Here is a 19,946-nt window from a genome sequence, read left to right as displayed (position 1 = left end):
TTCTTGAAGTCTTCCAAGCTTTTCCTTTTGTATGTGGATCCTCATATGTTGGGTTCATGTATATTTACAAGAGTTATATCTTCTTGATGTATTTTTCCCTTAAGTATTATGAAATGTCCTTCTTTGTCTCTTTTTTATGGCCTTTGTTGTGAAATCTATTTTGTCTGATATAAGTATTTCTACCCTGGCTTTTTTTCAAGTCCATTTGCTTGAGATATTTTTTTCTTTCCTACATTTTAAGTTTCTGTAGATCTTTTGTTCTGATGTGGGTCTCTTGTAGACAGCATAAACGTGGGTCTTGTTTTCTTATCCATTCAGCAGCCCTGTGTCCTTTGATTAAAGCATTTAATTCATTTACATTTGAGGTTATTATTGATAGGTACTTATTCATTGTGATTTTTTCCCTTTTTACTTGTGTTCCCTCTTTCTCTCTTTTTCTTCTTCTTAAAGTAGTCCTTTTAGCATTTCTTGCAATGCTGGTTTGGAGGAGATGTATACTTTTAGTCTTCCTTTGCCTGGGAAACTCCTTATTTCACCTTCCATTATGAAAGAGAACCTTGCTGGGTAGAGTATTCTTAATGTAGGACTTTGGTTTTCATTGCTTGAATTATTTTTTGCCATTCTTTTCTGGCTCATAGTGTTTCTGTTGAGAAATCAGCTGATGGCCTTATTGGAGCTCCCTTGTATGTTTTTTGCTATCTTTCTTTTTCTGCCTTTAGGATTCTATCTTCATCTTTGAGTGCTGCCATTTTAATTATAATGTGTCTTGATGTGGGCTTGATTGGGTTCATCTGCATTGGGACTCTCTGTGCTTCCTGTAATTGTAAGAATTTTTCTCTCAGCATGTTCAAGAAGTTTTGTTATTACTTTTTCAATCAGGATTTCTATCCCTTGTTTTTCTTCTTCTTATGGTATTCCTGTGATCCAGAGATTATTATGTACCATTTTGTCCTGCAGCTCTCTTAAGCCTCTTCATTTTTTTTCAGTCTTTTTTTCATTTTGTTGCAGTGTCTGGGAAGTTTTTTTTCTACATTGTCCTCCAGCTTGCTGATCTGATCCTCTTCTTCATCTAGCCTGTTTTTGATTCCTTCTACTATGTTTTTCAGTTCAGAAATTGTATTCTTCCTTTTTTTCTGGCTCTTGTTGATAGCTTCTATGTCCTTTTTAATGCTGGTGTGGTTCTCAGCAAGTTCCTTGTAGTTTACCTGGAGTTTTTTTTTATTATTTTCTCTGAGTTTGTCTAGTTTATTGAGCTTCCTTATAACCATTATTGTGAATTCCATGTCTGATAATTTGCTTGCCCCTATTTCATCTATCACTCCTTATGGGAATTCCTCCTATTTTTTTTTTTTTTTTGATGGGATGTTGTTTCTTCATCTCCACATTTTAGGTGGTTCTTCCTATTTGTCTGCTTCTTAGATTGATCTGCTTTGGCTCCCGATTTTGTGGTATGACCTTCTGTGGTAGGAGTCCTTTGGAATTCAGTGGTGCAGACTCCTTGACCTCCTGAACTTGATGCTTTTGGGATGCACTTTATACCATTTATTTGGACTATCTGGTAGTATTTCGGTTTTGGTTATTGTTGTGATGCTCTTTGGTGGATCCTTCCCTCAAGCTATCTGACTGAGAGTCATGCCTCCCACCTCATTTTGTAAACTCTTGTTAAGTGGCTGCTAAAACAAAACCACCAGCCCAGGCAAGAATCCCACACCCACAAAGGTACCCCCCCACCTTCAATCACCATATTAACTGCAAATAATCCAGTATTAATAAAGATGTAAAGAGATTAAGACTATTCTAAGACAGGGAAAACAAATAAGAGTTGGCTAACTGAAAGAAAAATGAGTTTTGAGAGGGGTGGGGGAACAGTAATAATAGTAGTGAGTAGGGCCAAGGCAATGAGAAAAAGAAAAATTTACATAATATATTAAAAAGTGAGGAAATAAGGCAGAATTAATTAAGAGAGGATAAACATGCCATATTAGGTTTAAACAGAAGTTTTAATATATATATATATATATATATATATATATACACGCACACATATACACACATTGTATATATATATATATATATACAATGTGTGTGAGACAACAAACACACATACACTGAAAAATAAGGTAGGTGAATGAGAAGGGGAAAAAAAGGCACCAGACTAGATAAAAGTTTCACCACAGCACTGTCAATAACCTATAAGCTAAAATTAGTATAGGTGGAATGGGAGTAAGCAGTTAAAAAAAAAAAGATAGAAAAGCTTAGCTAAGAGATGTTTGGAGGAAGGTGAAATGATTTTGAGATGACAGAGGGAGAATGAATACTAGGAGTGAGGAATTAAAATCAGGCTAAGACAGTGAAAAATTCAAATTTAAAATGAAAGAAGGGAAGTGCTAGAGGAAGAAACAACGAGTAGGTGAGAAGAATGATAAGATTTCAGGTATGAAATAACAGAATAGTGAAGACATATGAATAAAGTTGCAGGAATGTCACAACTACCACCATATCCCACTTAATGGGCAAAGATTGATCCAGGTGGAGAGGGAGTAAGTGTATTTTATGATGGGAAAAAGAATGTGAGGTGACTAATGATTAAAAAAATGGTATGGAAAGGCTGGAGAGGTGAGTAATAATGAGTATAGATTGGAAATGTGTCACAGAAAGAGAGAAGATAGAATTTTAAACAAAAACAAGAAAATAAATTCAGATGGTAAAATTGATTGAGAAAAGGGAGGAGCAAAATATTAGATTTGAAATAAACTATAATATAAAGACTAGTTATTTATAATGCTTGGACTGGGAGGACGAGAAATGAATGTTAAAAGGATAGGCAGGAGACAAATAACCCCTGTAGAAGACCACAGTGGAATATGTCTCCATAGTATCTGTTTTGACCACTTTATTCTCTTCCTGGATCTACCCATGTTGACATCAGAATGTGTTCCAGTCTGGATCTAGGCAGCGTGATCACAGCTATCAGTGTTCTGCTGCCTGTGTCTGTCTCTTTCAGTTTTTACTCTAGTTGCTCTGTAATCCACAGTCAGGCTTAAGAACCATGGGGTGGGGCTGAGTAATTTCTTCTGGTGGGGCTATTGCTCCCCCTCTGGCTATTGCCAATTGGAGGGGAGTGATCTGCTTAAACAATTTCTCCCACTGGACTGGGGATGAGTCTGTACTGGGGTCCAGTCTGCTGCTCCCCCATCTCTCTCTCCCCAACACTATTTCCCCAAAGTCTCCCCAGGCATCTCTAGGCCACTTCACTCTTTCTCTGCCAGAGCCCAGAGCAAGTGCGCACAAATGCCATCCTGCATGCCCTCCCCTCAAGAATCTCCCTGTACCTCCAGCTGTTCCTTCCCAGTTGGCAAAAACAAACAAACAAACAAATGAAAAACAAACAAACAATTGCTTTATGCCTTTTAGAGCCAGACTCCACCTGGCTTACTCTCAACTCTGCCAGTGGGCCCAGCCTGAGTTTTAGCCCACAATTCTCTCAGGGGGAATCTCTGGGCACTGTAAAATCTCTCTGCACACCAAGCTGCTGCCCGCAGGAGTCACACGGACACCCGAGTCTCTTCCATGATCTGCAACAGGCAGGTCACTCTGAAGCAGCCTCTTCCTTCTACCCACGGCTATAAGGCTTAACTCCAGCCTGTGTCCAGCTGATAATCCAGAAGATTTCTTAACAATTGAGCCAAAATCCCAGATTAGTCCCAGGAGGAGGCCAGCAGTCTCCATGTCCATACTTTCTCACTGAATCCCTCCCAGATTTTGCTGGAAAGGGCACCTATGGTGGGAGTGCAGTTTCCAGGCCTCTACAACACTGTGGCCTTCTCTTTTCACCCTGGTATATCTGAACTATTGAGCCAGTCCACGGTTGTTCCTATGTGGTACAGCCAGAGGGGCTGGGCTGGTGTCGGGCCTCAGGCAACCCTGCTTAGAAAGTACAGGTCACGGTTTTTGCTCTCTCCCTCACTGTTCCCATGCTCCCGCCCCTGTTGGCCTTATCTGAAAGCCTCTCTCAATCACTCTCTGTTCCATGTTTGTACTCCAAGTCTGTTCTGTGATGGGAGCATGTAGACAAAGGCTGCTAACTACCCTGTCACCATCTTCCTCCCCCCTTTTCCTGTATGTTTTAAAATATTATTTTGTTAAACAAAATTTTCATTTGAAAAGACAAGTCTTCTCTATAGACAATGCTTTGTTTCCTATTCTAAAAACAAACCAACAAAACAAGGCAAAAACTAATTAAACAATTTTAGCACCAGTAATTAGAGAAAAGATCTGTGTGCCAATATTAAGATTAACAAATATCAAAACAGTTCCTTCAGACTAAAATTTTTTTAAATGAAAAGTTTTCAGGATCACCCCCTTATCCTGTTGATGAGCTCATTTCCTTAGGGCCCACTTCCTGAGGGCTGTTTTCTGTAGAGAAAGCTAGTATCTGAAAAATTTTAACCCTTCTGTACTGTATTTTGATATAAACTTTATTAAGGACAATTTTTAAACAATAAAAATGCCATTATACTGTATAATTCTTTATTTTAATGTTTTTCCAATTATATTTTGGAAATATATATATGGTAAATAACATAATGGGTATATTGTACATTATACTTCATCATGTAAATCTAACTTGTTACACTTTATTTTTACAGTTCTTTATTTTTAATTATTTTATTTTTAATTATAGTTGACATTCAATGTTATTTAATATTAGCTTCAGATGTGCAGCATAGTGGTTAGACAATTATGTAATTTACAAAGTCCAGTTTCCGGTAAAGATGGAGGTGTAGGTAGACATGCTTTGCTTCCTTTTGCAACCACAAGAAAAATTACAACTAACCTCAAAACAAATATCACCCAGAACTTCCAGAAAATCTAATTATATGGCAGTCTATTAACCAAGGATTTAAAGAAGCCACATTGATAGAAATTGGTAGGAGGGGTAGAGACGTGGAGTCAGGGCGGAGAGGTGAGGAGACATGGTGCCGCAAAGAGAGGTGGCAGCTGAGGTGGAATGGGCAGTTTCACATTTATGTATGGTGTATAAAAACCAGGAGGGATATCTTGGGAGTGAGAGATCCAGGCACCAGGCCAGACTACACAGTTCAGAGATCCAGCATAGGAATATAAAACCCCATAACCCTTGGATATAAAAACAGTGGGACTTGGAGTTGCCTTTAAAGGGCCCACATGGACTTAGAATGTACACAAACCCATCCACTCTGGGATTCACCAACAAGGCAACAGCTGGAAGGGCATTAGTCACATATGGGAAGAGGGTGAAGTGATTAGAAAGGAGGAGCATACTAGGAAAACCTAGAGAAGCCAGGCAACAGAATTGTCCGCTCTCTGAACCCTCCCCCTACATAGAGCCACAAAGTGGTGAACTGAATTGCCCCACCCTGGCAAATAACTAAGGCTCCACTTCACATAACTTAACAGGTATGCTAAGACAGGGTCAAAGCAGCTCTACCTAATACACAGAAACAAATACAAGGAGGCTGACAAATTGAGGAGACAAAGAAATATGGCCCAAGAGAAAGAACAAAACAAAACCTTAGAAAAAGGACTACATGAAATGGAGTAGCTAATCTATCAGATGCAGAGTTCAAAACACTAGTGTTCAAGATGCTCAGAGAACTGAGTATGGCAACACATAAAGGGAGAAATGAAGTTTACACTAAGTGAAATAAAGAAATCTACAGGGAATCAACAGTGAATGGAAGAAAGCCCAAATTCAAATCAATGAATTGGAACATAAGGAAGAAATAAAAATTCAACCAGAACAGAAAGAAGAAAAAAGAATTTAATAAAATAAGGGTAGTATAAGAAGACTCTGAGACAGCTCTAAAAGTGCCAACATTTGAGTTATAGGGGTGCCGGGAGAAGAAGTGGAAAAGCAAGAAATTGAAAACTTATTTCAAAAAATAATGAAAGAAAACTTCCTTAATTTGATGAAGGGAATAGACATACAAGTCCAGGAAGCACAGAGATTCCCAAACAAGTTGGACCAAAAAGAACCACATAAGACACATCTTAATTAAAATGTAAAAGGTTAAATATAAAGAGAAAATCTTAAGGCAGTAAGAGAAAAGCAGAGTTACCTACAAAGGAGTTTCAATAAGACTATCAGCTGATTTCTCAAAAGAAACTTTGCAGGCAAGAAGGGACTAGCAAGAAATATTCAAAGTAACATCTCCACTGAAACGTTTCAGTTGAGAATTCAACAGATAGTCTTACGGGAACTCCCATGTAGATAACTAATTATCTTGCTGCTTTTAAGATTCTTTGTCTTTAAACTTTGCCACTTTAATTTTGATACATTTTGGTGTGGGTCTCTTTGGGTTCATTTTGTTTGGGACTGTCTGTATTTTCTGGATTTGTGTGTCTTTTTTCTTTACCAGGATAGGGAGGTATTCAGTCATAATTTATTTAATAGATTCTCAATCCCTTGTTCTCTGTCTTCTCCTGGTACCCTTATTATACAGATGTTGTTATGTTTGATGTTGTCCCAGATGTCTTTTAAACTTTCTCATTTATTAAAATTAGTTTGTTTGTTTTTTTGCTCTGATTGGGTGTTTTCTGCTACCTTGTCTTCAAAATTGCTGGTTTGATCCTCTGCTTGCATAAATATGTTCTTGATGCTTTGTATTGTGTAATTTATTTTAGTCACAGTATTCCTCATTTATGACTATTTTTATAGTTCTATGACTTTATGTTCAATATCTCTTTGTTGATGTTCTCATTTATAACATGTTTTTTTGTTTCCTATTTTAACTGCCTCTTTTAAAAAATGTTTATTTATTAGGTAGATCTGCTATGTCTTCAGTCCTGGTAGGTTGCCCTTGTATAGTAGGTATTCTGTGAGGCACAGTGGTGCAGTCTTTGTAATCACCTGAGCTGAGAGCTCAGAAGTGTCTCTTGTATGTGCCCCTCCTGTTTTAGTAGAGCATTGATTGATTTTTTCCCATCAGTGCATGGATTAACCCTCAAGCTAACTGCCAAATGCCATTTGTATTTAGTAAAATATAATTAAAATAACAAGAAAGTCTAATGGTTTGCCCGCCATTCTATCATTCTTAAAATGTTAATGTTATATTAAAGAACCTGTGGGGAAAACGGCACTATCATAAAATTCAATTAATATATAGTTGATGACAATTTGAAAATCCTTAAACCTAAGAATATTAAAAAGTAACCATTTCTTATCCTACCAAAATATACTTACATTAAAACAAAGAGAGACGGGAGATCCAAGATGGCAGAGGAGTAAGTGGAAGCTACACTAATCTCCTCCCAGGACCAGTCTGGATTTACAATTTAATTTTGGAGAAATCATCTGGAATAACCAACAGAACACTAGCTGGAAAGAAGCCTTATAACCACAGAGAGACAGAAAAGGCCGCTACAGCACAACTTGACCGCTACAAGAACTAGAGGAAGAACAACAAGCAAAGCCCAGATCAAGTAGAAGGAAGGAAATCATCAAGATCAGAGCACAATTAAATGACATAGAGTCTAAAGTAACAACTCAAAAGATCAACAAAAGTAGGAGCTGGTTCTTTGAAAAGATAAACAAAATAGACAAGCCTTAAACCAGGCTCATCAAGAAAAAAAAGAGAGAGGGCCCAAATAAATAAAATCAGAAACGAAAGAGGAGAAATCACAACTGATACCATAGAAATACAAAGGATTATAAGAAATTATTACGAACAACTGTATGGCAAGAAATTTGACAACCTAGTGGAAATGGACAAATTCCTGGAAATCTATAGTCTTCCCAAACTGAATTAAGAAGAAGCAGAAAGTCTGAATAGACCAATAACAGCTAGTGAAATTGAAGCAGTAATAAAAAAAACTCCCAGCACACAAAAGCCCTGGACCGGATGGCTTCACAAGTGAATTCTACAAAACATTTAGGAAAGAACTAACTCCTATCCTTCTCAGACTATTCCAAAAGATACAAGAAGAGGGAAGACTGCCAAACTCATTCTATGAAGCCAGTATAACCCTAATTCCAAAACCAGGTCAAGACACAACAAAGAAAGAAAACTACAGGCCAATATCGCTGATGAACATAGATGCTAAAATCCTCAACAAAATATTGGCAAACCAGATCCAGCAACACGTTAGAAAGATCATACACCACGATCAAGTAGGATTCATCCCAGGGATGCAAGGATGGTTTAATATTCGCAAATCAATAAACGTAATACACCACATAAACAAAATGAAAGACAAAAACCACATGATAATATCAATAGATGCAGAAAAAGCATTTGATAAAGTACAGCACCCATTTATGATAAAAACTCTCAGCAAAATGGGAATAGAGGGAGCATACCTCAACATAATAAAGGCCATATATGAGAAACCTGAAGCCAACATCATACTCAATGGGCAAAAACTGAGAGCATTCCCCCTGAGATCAGGAATAAGACAAGGATGTCCACTCTCTCCACTCCTATTCAACATAGTCTTGGAAGTACTAGCCACCGCAATCAGACAAGAAAGAGATATAAAAGGCATCCAAATTGGAAAAGAGGAAGCAAAACTGTCATTATTTGCAGATGACATGATAGTGTACATAGAAAACCCTATAGACTCCACAAAAAAACTACTCGACCTAATAAGTGAATTTGGCAAAATAGCAGGATACAAAGTCAATGTTAAGAAATCAAAGGCATTTTTATACACCAACAATAAAAACTCAGAGATAGAAACTGAAAGGAAAATTCAATTTACCATAGCAACAAGAAAAATAAAATGCCTAGGAATAAACTTAACCAAGGAGGTAAAAGACCTGTTCTCAGAAAACTACATAACACTGAAGAAAGAAATTAAAGAAGATACAAATAAATGGAAGCATATACCATGCTCATGGATGGGAAGAATCAACATCATTAAAATGTCCATACTACCCAAAGCAATTTATAGATTCAATGCAATCCCTATTAAAATACCAGCAACATATTTCACAGACCTAAAACAAATATTTCAAAAATTTATATGGAACCAAAAAAGAGCCCGAATAGCCACAGCAATTTTGAGGCAGAACACAGTAGGAGGAATCACAATACCTGATATCAAACTATACTACAAGGCCACGGTAATCAAAACAGTCTAGTACTGGCATAAAAACAGACATATAGATCAATGGAACAGAATAGAGAGCCCAGAAATAAGCCCAGGATCATATGGTCAACTAATATTTGACAAAGGAGGAAAGAACATCAAATGGAGTGAAAAGAGCCTCTTCAACAAATGGTGTTGGGAGAACTGGACAGGGACATGCAAAAAAATGAAACTAGACCACCAACTTACACCATACACCAGAATAAACTCCAAATGGATCAAAGACTTAAATGTAAGCCGTGATACCATAAAAGTCCTAGAGGAAAAATAGACAGGAAAATTTCAGATATCCCACATAGCAACATTTTCACTGATATATCTCCTAAGGCAAGGGAAATAAAGGAAAGATAAACAAATGGGACTACCTCAAACTAAAAAGTTTCTGCTCAGCTAAAGAAAACATCAGCAAGATGAAAAGGAAACCAACCATATGGGAAAATATATTCGCCAATGACATCTCAGACAAGGGATTGATCTCCAAAATATATAAAGAACTCATACGACTCAACACCAAGAAGACAGACAACCCAATTAAAAAATGGGCAAAGGACCTGAACAAACACTTCTCCAAAGAAGACATACAGAGGGCCCATAGACATATGAAAGTATGCTCAACATCACTAGCCATCAGAGAGATGCAAATAAAAACCACAATGAGATACCACCTCACACCAGTCAGAATGGCCATAATCAACAAATCAACAAACAACTTGTGCTGGAGAGGATGCGGAGAAACGGGAACCCTGGTGCATTGCTGGTGGGAATGCAGACTGGTGCAGCCACTATGGAAAACAGTTTGGAATTTCCTCAAAAAACTAAAAATGGAACTGCCTTTTGAACCAGCAATTCCATTGCTAGGATTATATCCGAAAAATCCTGAAACACCAATTCAAAAGAACCTATGCATTCCAATGTTCATAGCAGCACTATTTACAATAGCCAAGTGCTGGAAACAACCTAAATGCCATCTGTAGATGAGTGGATCAAAAAACTGTGGTACATTTACACAATGGAGTTCTATGTAGCAGAAAGAAAGAAGGAACTTCTACCATTTGCAACAACATGGATGGAACTAGAGAGAATTATGCTTAGCGAAATAAGCCAGGCAACGAAAGAAAAATACCTTATGCTGTCACCTATTACAGGAAACTAATGAACAACACAAACAAATGAGCAAAATTGAACCAGAGGTATGTAAACAAGGAGTAGACTAACAGTAACAAAGGGGGAGGTGGGAGGGAGAAAAGGGGGTAAGAAGGGGAAGTGTCAAATCAAAGAACATGTATAAATGACCCACAGACATGGGCAACTGAGTGGGGACTGAATGTGGAGGAAGGGAGGGGCAGGGTACAGGGAAGCAAGAGGGGGAAAAAAAAAAGTGAGACAACTGTAATAAAAAAACAAACAAAAATTTTTTTTTAGTGGGGAAAATGAAAATATGAAGAATGGAAATGCCAGTTCAATGAATATTAGGACAAAGATTTTCCTTCACGTTGTATATTTTTCTCCCTATTTGATCCCTCCAGAATTTGGTATTCTAAACAAGTAAGTAATGACATAAGTTTCTTTGCATAGACCTAATAAGACCAGTTGTTAATAGAGGTTCCTTTTTTTGACCAAGCCTTTGACTGGAATGTCAAGTCTAAAGGAGACATGCTTGGGCTCAGGTTGTTACCAAAAAACCCTGAGGAACTGGGAATGACTTTCAAAGGTAATAAAAGCCCGCGAAATAAAAGGCCTGCTGCCATGGTTGGTTGTGCGGTCCACAGCAATCTCTCCAGGGAAGGAACGAAGGTTGTTTTCCTGAAAGATGGCTAGAAGGGACCTTAAGGCACAATGGAAAACCAGAAAGACTTGGAAAGGACAGGTGCGTACAGGCAAGGATGAATGCCAGGTATGTGGCCCAGCTTCTGTGCCCTGAAGGGCAGACTGAGGGTCACCCTAAATGTTCCTTGGGTAAGTTCCAGCAAAACAGAACTAAAGATCATAAGTGGACATTTGCTACTCTTGTTATGTTTATGCAAATGAACAGGATAAATTAAAAATGGACTTAATATAGTCCCTTTAAAGACAAGGAGAGTAATCTTAGGGAGAAAAATCATTATTCAAGGAAAATCACAATGATCAGTGGCAGACTGTAAAGTAGGACAGCTAACCGTCTTAAAAGTTTCTTCTCATTTAAAAAATGGTTTCACTTGAAAATTAAACGATATCTGTGACATCACCAAAGAAATTCAAGTTGCAGGCAAGTAGAATGTCAAGTGCCTTGCAACTGGATGTCTTCCCAATAAGACAGTCTTACAGATTTAGAGACTTGTTTGTTGGTTATGTTACATAAATTAACATGTGTTTTCTGTTTTCAAAGGGCATAAGCCTATGACCACATTACCTGAGTGATTGTCTGTATGCATAAGCCTCACTTAATTCTCTCTGCAGCGCTGCCTCCTGAGACTCAACAGTTTGGCTGAACTAAATGGCTGGGTTGGTGAAGAATGGGGTGGTCTGTGGGCTTCACTTTAAAACTCATTTCTCTTTTCTATCCTAATGGCTTGGACAGAAAGGGCCCAGAGGTCTGAGAGGGGGGAAACATAATCTATTTCCCTCAGCCCAAACTAAATATAATGGGCAAAAGGGTTTTGGACAGGCGAGATGTGCCTGGCACACCTTCCTCCAAAGAAGCCCTTTTTTTTTTTTTTCCTAATGTGGAACATTGAAAAATTAATCCCTGCCTTTTGTCATCTAGTAATTATGGATTGAATGATGTCTTTTAACCCTTTTCGCCAAATCTGTTGCCCCCAGAACACAACAAGGATGCCAGCCTGTTAAACCAAGCACGCCGTTGTCCGGAGACAGCCAACTGACCTGGAGTCTGCACGATCCTTCCCCATGTGGGAAGGCCACCCTCCCCTCCACACCCCCACTATTATTAGGGATTTCTGGACCCAAGTGTAGGTAAGACGACGACCATGTCCAGCTTGAAGCAGCTAGAGGAACTTGAGACCTTCGCCCATTGTCCTTTACAAGATTACAAAGGGTCTTAATATCTGAGAGGGAGGGATAGATATTTTTCACGAACCATGGGTATGGACTTGGGGGAGATTGTTGGGGGAGGGAGATGCTGGGTGGAGGGGAGTAAAGGGGAGAAAATTGGAACTATTGTAACAATATAATCAATAAAGAAAAGCTGGGGGAAAAAAAACAAAGAGACATGTAGAAAACTTTTATTTTTATTATAATAATAAGGTATTTGATATTAATTCAATTCTATTAATAGAGAAATGGTCTAGTAATTTATGGCAATCCAATTCAAGCAGCTTTTATATATTATGTAGCTTTAAAAATATAGCTTTTATCTTTATTATACTGAATTGACAATATAGTGAAGAGATAACTGAATAAATTAAATAAATGGGAAACAGTGGTTATAATGAGAAGAGGATTAGAATTAAGGGTTAGGCTTAGTGAGAAAGATTTTGAAATTTTTACTCTGAATACTCAATTGTTGAGTAGTGTCTACTATGAATCTGTTTGTGTTATGATACATGTACATCAAAACAAGTTTAGAGCTTTAAAAATGTATTACAACTTTCATTTTATGAACATTATCTGATAAATTATTATTAATGTTGCCTATGAGATTCAAAACTTCACACTGGTAACTCTTGAATTGCTAATATTTTCAACTTTTTATTTTGAGACAATTTTACATTAATAAGTAATTGTAAGAAAGAATACAGGAAGAACTTTAATTTTTTTCATCTCAAATGGTAATGTACATAGTTATTCATTCATTAGCTCTTTATTGGGAAAATGTTTACTGTAATTTTTAGTGTGTAAAATGACTTTAGACTGAAAATAAAGGTGAATAATTTTATAAAATGTATGTTTATAGGGGTTTCATATGCATTTAAAGATTTCAGGAGGATCTTTTCAAAAACAATAGTCTTTAAACTAATAGTGTCCAAATGTTTTAACTGTACGCCACTATGAAAAAAGAAAATATATTAAATGCATATATATGTTATAGTACTAATAATACATAAATTACAAGCATAAATAAAAAACAAGAGAAAATAGTAAATTAAAATATTTAGAAACTTTGTTTATTTTCAAAATATACCTAAATCATTTGACTTTCACTAAAAATATTGTTTTGTGACTTTGAATATGCTGATTTATATTTCAGAATCTTTTTTTATTACTTTGATACCTAGTATACCAAATGTTTTAAGTGTGCTTTACTTTCATACATGCTTTAAAGGACTATCAGAACTAGAAAAGGAAAAATAGCAAAAACAAAAGCATCTTATTTTTGTTGCATTTAAATGTGTGTGCACATGAGCACTTAATTATCATGGGAAATCCTTGAACATATTTAGAAATGAAAGATGGAGGTTAAAGGGAAAGGAGGAAAAAATACCCCAACAAATTGATGGAATAAAGTCCCAGAGCATATAGAAGGAAATGGAATTCAGTTGAGTGAGCCAGTGATAGAAAGAGTACCTCTTATCCAAAACAAAAGAAAGGAGATTATCACGGATATAGATGCAGCTATCCTGTGAATATTTTACTGTAGACCAAGGTTCTTATCCCATAAAAGAGAACAACAGATGCTTGCTTCAATGGGACTGAAGTAGAAAAAGAGTAATTCACCGAAGCTACAGTTCAGTTCCTTTTTTGCTCCAGGAACTTAGTTTATAAAATTTTAAATAGGCCAGGTGTTTCAAGCTTATTATATTATAATTGTCTATTGCTTCTAGGTTCCTTTAAGCACAATTATATCCTAACTATCTCCTGACAATACTAGTATCTGAATGGGTCTTGAAGTTTTACATTGTAAAACAAAGATTTCACATTTTTATTTATTTTCTTTTTTGTCTGCATCTTATACTTCTGTTTGCTGCATGGGTTACAGGTTAGCTCTCCTGAAAGCAGATGCTGAAAGATGTTTATTAGCACCAAGCCCCTGTAAAGGGAGGAGGAAGAAAGCATGATTACACAGAGAAAGAAATTCAAATGATATGCAGGTTTGACAAAGCCTTATCTTATTTGGTGGGGATGTCTAAAGCAAGAATGCTCATCCCCACATCTTGCCATGGTGAGATGACCATCTTTTACACACCCAACTCAATCATTTCATGAAAGCTACCCTGGAAAAAGCATAACCTTTTTCAAAGCTGTAGCAGAGGCAGATCCTGAGGAGCTGCCTAGAGAACTTTGTGATTCTCTCTTTAGGTCATAGAGAGAACATATCCACAGATCACAAACTATTGGCCTGTAAGGATGCTTTGTTTGTCCAGTTATGTTTTATCTATATTGAATATGCCCAGCCAGCCTCTATCAATTGCATTCTCTGGCTGAATATTAAAACCATTTTACTTTGTTATATCTTATTCATGATATGCTACCTTCCACTTCAACTTGTACCCTTCAATGCCGTAAACAAAATATACAGCTACTACTGGAATCACACAAGGGTTATTTGATGCTTAACATTCAAGAAAAGGATATACTCTCATAATTCACTTCATTATTAATAATTTGAACAGAAATGGACAGAAACATAAGACCAGGACAGCTCCTGGACTTATCGAATAAGATACTCTTAGGGTGAATTTAGGACGTGTGCATTGAAAAAAGTTACTCAGTTTGTTTAGAAGGATTAATAAATCTCTGTCCCTGGAGCCATTCCATAGTAATCCTAGGGGAAGAAATAAGTTCCAGAGTTGCAACAAGGCATGAAGATTGGGGTAGCTGATAAAGCAGAGCATCAACATAAAAGAGGGAATAGAGCATGAAGAAGGAACACAAAATAAAATGAATTACTCTGTATAAAGTAATTCAATCTGTGCCGGAGCAGATACAAACCTTATCAGGGAAACATCAGAAACAAGATTTGGATGTAAATGGGATAAATCTCTTGAGGTTAGGATTTGTGTCTACATTCACCTTAGTAATCTACATACTTATGCTTTGAAAGTAGAGCATGTAACTAAGTTCATGCAGAAGTGAAGAAAGCTAGTTGTATTCATGTTGCTGTTACAGGTAGGAGGCAGAGCCCATCTGCTATACCAGATGCCCAGTGGTTGATTGGACCACAAGCCTGTGGGAGGCAGATGGCATCTCTTTCCAAGAAGGACACTAGGAAAGAGGCCAATGCAACTGTGCCAGAGCTACTGATAATCTCTGTCAACAGCCTCAAAATCATATTGAGTACCCTAATTCAACCAGAAAACTGCAAAAGTGTGGAGAGATGACTGAGTTGCATTTTATGGTTTACAATAAACAACTTTGAATATTGGTGATAAAAGTGAATTTATATGGTGTCTGTAAGGCAAACTTCTACTGTTTGGGTTTGCTCTGCCTTCCTTTAAGCAATATTTTCTATAAATACTTAATTACACAATATTTCTATATTGACACTCAATTTTCAATGAATTAAATGTGAGTCATATATGTATTTTGGAAGATTCAAATGTCTTATTTAGTTCCAATTATATGAGCAAGTGGAACACAAAAATAATTAACTTTCAACTGCAGATTTCTAGTTCCCTCACTTACTTGTACCAAGAGTTTTGAAACACAATTATACAACAGTTGTCTTAAATTTGTGCTATATTTTCCCATGTTATCATAGACTTAATGTCATAACTTTCTTAACCAAAGTTAAATATTTTGCTTTGATAAAAAGTGCATGTTAATCTTCTAAACCTAAAACATCTTGACATCTTACATATATATATATATATATATATATATATATATAATTTTTCCTTTCTTTACCCTTTCCTTCTCAAATTTTCTCTCTCTCTCTCTCTCTCTCTCTCTCTCTCTCTCTCTTTCTCTCTCTCGTACACAGAGTCATTTTGCTACTAGACAGTTAATGGAGTACTAGCTGTTTTAATTCTAGAGGGTCGAGTCAATTACTAATACTGGGTACATAAATCCCTCAGGTACCATGTTAGTTAGAGGTTTTTGCTTGAATCACATCATGTCTTCACAGTAACTCCAGGGGCAAATATTATTGCTCTTTTCATACGGATGAGGAAGTTGAAGCCCACAGGGTTTCAGTGATGAGCCTAATCCACACAGGTGCAAGTGGCTGGAGTGGAATTAAATCCAAAGTCTTCCAGACTAAAATACATGATCAATCAGGTGATTCTGTTGTTTTGTTTTCTTTGAAATATTGAGTACCTTTAGAGAAAAGGAGAAAATAGGAATCTGGTGATCTATACATGTGCCTCTCCAACTGAATCACTCTACCTAATAACAACAGCACATTAGAAATGGCCCACTACTAGGATTATACCCGAAGAATCTTGAAACCCCAATTCAAAAGAACTTATGCACCCCTATGTTCATTGCAGCACTGTTTACAATAGCTAAGTGCCGGAAACAACCTAAGTGCCCATCTGGAGATGAGTGGATCAAAAAACTGTGGTACATTTACACAATGGAATACTATGTAGCAGAAAGAAAGAAGGAACTCCTGCCATTTGCAACAACATGGATGGAACTAGAGAGAATTATGCTTAGTGAAATAAGCCAGGCAAAGAAAGAAAAATACCATATGATATCACCTAATACAGGAAACTAAAGAACAACACAAACAAAGGAACTAAATAGAACAAAGAGCAGAATAGCAGTCAATAGGGGGGAGGGGAGAGGGAGAGAAGGGGGATAAGTAAGGGAAGGGTTTAATTAAAGAGCCTGTATGAAAGACTCATGGACATGGACAACAGGGAGGGATATGATTGTGGGAGAGGGGGTGGGTTGGGTGGGGGAGAGAAATTGGGGGAAAAGGGGACAACTGTAATTGAAAAACCAAAATAAAAAAATTAAAAAAAAAAAAAGAAATGGCCAGGGATGAAGCTGTCAGGTGATGTCACCTAGTTCATACAACATGGCATTTGGGGGAGAATTTATTGTAAGATTATATGGGATAAAAAAAAAGCATTGGATGTGAAAGAAAAAATAAAATTATAAAAGATCGCAGGACACATTTTATAAGAACAAAAATGCTAGAAAATATTGGCTTTATCTTTGCTAAACAGAGTCTACAAACTTATATCTTGAATATATGAACAAATGATTCTGGAGTCAGGCAAGATCATTAACTTATTTTGACTTCTCATAAAAGAAAATAAAGCAATTCTTAAATCAAATAAAAATATATACATTTACCTTTTCAAATAGAAATGCTACTCAGCCAAGGGTATTTATATACTGGAACATTTTTTAGAATTTGAGCTTGCTTGAGTCAGTTTCATTATTTCTAAAATGGGGGAAATAGCTACAATCTTTCTAGGGACTGGGGAAAATGCAATGAGATAATATAACATAGAACTTAGCCTTGTACAAGCCACTGGTACCATTTATTGGCATATACTATAAATGGTATATGGTGTATACAATTTGTTATAAATTATAGATTTTAAGTTAGGACTTAGTTATCCTAATTTGAAATAGATCTAATTCTAAATCATACTCAGATTTCTGCCAATATAAATGCACAGAACTTTTTAATTTTTTCATGAATAACTATTTTTTCCTTAGTTAGACTTTGTACATAACCTTCCTGGATTTGCTATGATATAACTCTAGGTGTGGACAGAATGGCAACAATAGAGTCTTGAGAATAAACATACATTTGCAAGATACTAGGTGAGGTTATTTCAGGGCCTTCAAGCAAGGGAAGATTGGTTCCTAAGAAATAAGAGGCCAGGCTAATTCCATTGGCAAGGTAGAGTCAGGGTGACTCAGGCCTAAAAATTATGAGCTTTTACAATATCCATCCCAGTAAATCTTTTCCACTTATTAGGATCCCACTCTCTTCAAAACAATGCCTGGGCCTTTACAAGAGATAATTGATAAAACTAAAATTCAACCTCTGTTATAATTTTACAACCACTCAATAGAAGTTTGCATCTGATTTAATTAAGACAAGGCCTGTGGCTATAAGGAATGGGGTTATTTTAGGATTGTCATAGTACTTTTAAAAAAAGTTATTGAGTTCTGCTCCTCCAGTTCAACGGACTGCTGCGTTTTCCTGTGCAGCGCCAGCCTCAACCCTGAGACACGATGGTGAAGGTCAGAGTGAACGGATTTGGCCATATTGGGCACCTGGTCACCAGGGCTGCTTTTTACTCTGGCAAAGTGGATATTGTCGCCATCAATGACCCCTTCATTGACCTCAACTACATGGTATACATGTTCCAGTATGATTCTACTCATGGCAAGTTCAAAGGCACAGTTAAGGCTGAGAACGGGAAGCTTGTTGTCAATGGAAAGTCCATCACAATCCTCCAGGAGCGAGATCCCACCAACATCAAATGGGGTGATGCTGGTGCTGAATATGTTGTGGAGTCCACTGGGGTCTTCACTACCATGGAGAAGGCTGGGGCTCACTTGAAGGGTGGAGCCAAGAGAGTCATCATCTCTGCCCCTTCTGCTGATGCCCCCATGTTTGTGATGGGTGTGAACCAAGACAAGTATGACAACTCCATGAAGATTGTCAGCAATGCCTCCTGCACCACCAACTGCTTGGCCCCCCTGGCCAAGATCATCCATGACAACTTTGGTATCGTGGAGGAGCTCATGACCACAGTCCATGCCATCACTGCCACCCAGAAGACCGTGGATGGCCCCTCTGGAAAGCTGTGGCGTGATGGCCGAGGGGCTGCCCAGAACATCATCCCTGCTTCTACTGGCGCTGCCAAGGCTGTGGGCAAGGTCATCCGTGAGCTGAATGGGAAGCTCACTGGTATGGCTTTCCGTGTCCCCACCCCCAATGTGTCAGTTGTGGATCTGACCTGTCGCCTGGAGAAAGCTGCCAAATACGATTACATCAAGAAGGTAGGGAAGCAGGCATCAGAGGGCCCCCTCAAGGGTATCCTGGGCTATACTGAGAACCAGGTTGTCTCCTGCGACTTTAACAGTGACACCCACTCCTCCACCTTTGATGCTGGGGCTGGCATTGCCCTCAATGACCACTTTGTCAAGCTTATTTCCTGGTATGGCAATGAATTTGGCTACAGCAACAGGGTGGTGGACCTTATGGTCCACATGGCCACCAAGGAGTAAGAGCCCCCAGGACCACCAGCCCCAGCGAGAGGAAGAGAGGCCCTCAGCTGCTGGGGAATCCCTGCCCCAAACTGATCCCCCAACATACTGATAATCTCCTGACCTCTAGTTGCCATCCTAGACCCCCTAAAGAGGGGAGGGGCTTAGGGAGCCCTACCTTGTCATGCACCATCAATAAAGTTCACTGTACCCAGCAAAAAAAAAAAAGTTATTGGGTGATATTGATGAATAGGGTCCTAGGAAGCTATGGTACATAAATATAATGGAATACTACTCAGCCATAAAAAAGATGAAATACTTCCATTTGCAACAACATGGATGGACCTTGAGCATATTATGCTAAGTGAAATAAATCAGTCAGAAAAAACTTCAAACCACATGATTTCACTGCTATGTCATGAATTTCTGGCTCTGATTTCAGCTAATCATTGAAAGAGAAGAACCTGTTGTTGTTGTTTTTTAAGAGCTCCAGTGCACTCCTTGGGGTCATGATGACTTCAGTTAATAGCTGAGTGAAGCAGTCACTTACCCAAGAAACTTGCTTCATCACCATGAAACAGAGCTGATAGACTTATTCAGATATTATTACTTTTCAGGGCCCATCTTAATTTATTTCGCTTCCCTGGTTATACATTACGTATCTTATATTCATACATAGCACGATGTAATAACAAGATTAAAATTGTGTTTGTTTACTCTATTCCTTTTGCCTCAATTCAAGCTGTTCCTAG

General features: G+C 37.7%; 1 pseudogene; it reads left to right on the top strand.

Annotated features, from left to right (window-relative positions):
* The first annotated feature begins 18,213 nt into the window (after positions 1–18,213).
* LOC150001994 (glyceraldehyde-3-phosphate dehydrogenase pseudogene) lies at positions 18,214–19,416 on the top strand (annotated as a pseudogene).
* The last annotated feature ends 530 nt before the right edge of the window (positions 19,417–19,946 follow it).

Source organism: Furipterus horrens, unplaced genomic scaffold, assembly GCF_987537825.1.
Source record: "Furipterus horrens unplaced genomic scaffold, mFurHor1.1.pri manual_scaffold_9, whole genome shotgun sequence".
NCBI classification, from domain to species: Eukaryota; Metazoa; Chordata; class Mammalia; order Chiroptera; family Furipteridae; genus Furipterus; species Furipterus horrens.
Note: the sequence above shows the minus strand (reverse complement) of the source record. Positions and strands in the feature narration are given on the sequence as shown.